The sequence below is a fragment of the Astatotilapia calliptera genome, chromosome 13, assembly GCF_900246225.1.
Source record: "Astatotilapia calliptera chromosome 13, fAstCal1.2, whole genome shotgun sequence".
Classification (NCBI taxonomy): domain Eukaryota; kingdom Metazoa; phylum Chordata; class Actinopteri; order Cichliformes; family Cichlidae; genus Astatotilapia; species Astatotilapia calliptera.
The window spans coordinates 23,672,628-23,674,968 of NC_039314.1; positions in this window are offsets into that span (position 1 = coordinate 23,672,628).

Sequence of the window (2,341 nt, forward strand, 5' to 3'; positions counted from 1 at the left end):
CTCCACTGAAATAAATGGTATGCTGTGTGTGTGTGTGTGTGTGTGTGTGTGTGTGTGTGTGTGTGTGTGTGTGTGTGTGTGTGTGTGTGTGTGTGTGTGTGTGTGTGTGAGTGAGAGAACTCATTTACTGTTTATATACACTGGAGAGCTGTTGATGAATGACCCCTTAACACCCTAAGGGGAAATTTCTGTTGCATGAAGTACATACGGAATATAAAGCAAATATTAGGACAGCACAAGCACACAAAAACAACATAACTTCTGACAGAAACCAGACATAGTATAAAACACTATACCCACTGGCTGTACTTTTAAGGGGATCAAAGACAATTCTTAATTACAACTGCAACATGGGGACATGGTCTTGGATAATTCAATAACATTTTACATTCTATTATAGGAAAATCTTGACTTTTTTTTAATACAGTAAATAATATTTCATTACAGCAACTGACAATTTGACAAATATGCATATTAATCTTTTTGGGTCCCGTTAAATGTTATTAGCTGTATAGCTAGGGATGTCAAACTTATTTTATATTGCAGGCCACAGTGTACAGAAATGTAACTACACTTATAATCAATTAAACATCTAATATCAGAAAAAGAAGCCCAATTTCAAAAGTATGTCTCAGTTTTTCTACATGATAATAAAATGCTGCTGTAATAAATTAAAAATATCTGTCAGCGTGACTCTATGGGCTTAAATTGCAAGAAGTAAATGTTTGAAATGACAGAAATCTACCATTTAATTACTTTGGTGTTGCGTGAATGCCAATGGGGAGGTCTTTGTCAACAGAAAATGTTGTAAAAGTTGTGAAAATACAGTTAAATGTTGAAAATGTATATCCTTCACATTTTCCAAAGCCATCCAGTGGGCTGTGGAGGATGACTACATTCTGAAGTTACACGTTCAAACCACACCGTGTCAGTGTTGAACACATGGACTGTTTATATTTGGCGCATGCAACCATTCATACATTCTTTGTTTTGCACAAATGTCAGTACGCTTGCTGCACATGTCATAGTTTTACTACATACAATAAAACTTGCTTCTGCTAAATTGGCCCTGGCAGAGACGTCACTGTGTTGGAGAATACTGGTATAGCTATTATAGTATTTCTGTGCTTCTTTTATTTTTTTTAAGAGAAAAGTCCACATATCCCCACAACCCCTCGTGAATACATCATCAAGAAGTATGTTTCTAAAGACAACACTAAGTACATGTGCAACCTACTGTAAAAGTATGTCGTGATTACTGATATGAGGGCAAATGCTCACTGAGTTACCCTCTGTAAACATAAACAAATAAATTAATAAATAAATATTATGAAAAATTTGTCTTAATGTATCCTTGGAAACATATATTTTCATTAACTGCATGAACACAGACTGTGAAAACTTAGAGGGAATGTCTTGGCTTTACTTCAAGGTCTGACATTGTCCCCTGTGAACTCTCAGAATGACATTATTATTATTACTGGTCAAAACCAGTAAGTCCAAATGTGTAAGCTGTAGGAAATACCAGTTGAGGGCGCTACTCGACCACAGTAATAAACAAGACTTTTTTTTCTTTTCTGTCTCTCTGTTTTTTTCTTGTTTTTTTCTTGTGTTTTTTTTGTCTAGGCATGAACCTGAAAACAATACTGGCAACTGTTTGGGGGCAGGAACACAAATCTGGCAGCACTCAGAGCAAACAAAACAGGCTAATCATCTAACTTACACACACCTTAGCAAATCAATAGGTATTAAAGACCTCAATCCCCAGAGTAGTTCACGGCACAAAGGCAATAAGAGATTAGCAGATAGTCTCTCGCTGATATGGTGCTAAAAAGTTAACACGATTAGCCAGCAATCGCTTTTAATCTTTTTTGATTCATCAGGCATTATGTTAGTTTCTGAAGTCTGAACTTCGCCTCTTCCCCCCCCCCCCCCCCCCCCCCGAAAATTGGGGGTTTTTGTGAGCAACTCGGTGCTATTATATTGCTTAATAACGAGATCTATACTTTTAGATCTTATGAATAAATATTAAATAAGTAATATCATGATGATAATAAAGGCTGATTTATTGCGTTGAAGGGTGTTAACACTGGAATGTAGTTGGGGGGGGTTTCCTTTCTGTGAACTATCTGCACTGTGCCCAGTGAAGGATTTCATATGCGCACAAAGGTGACAATTGAGGTTTAAAATGAAGGATTTTCGAGAAATAAAGACGAGAGAGTGCGTTTGTCAAGAGACCCTTTGGCTTGCAGCCGTCGTGGGCCCTCCGTTAAAATGTAAACTACGTCACCGCTTCCGCCCCCTCCTCCTGCTATCCCTCCCCCTCTCCTCTCCCGCCTCC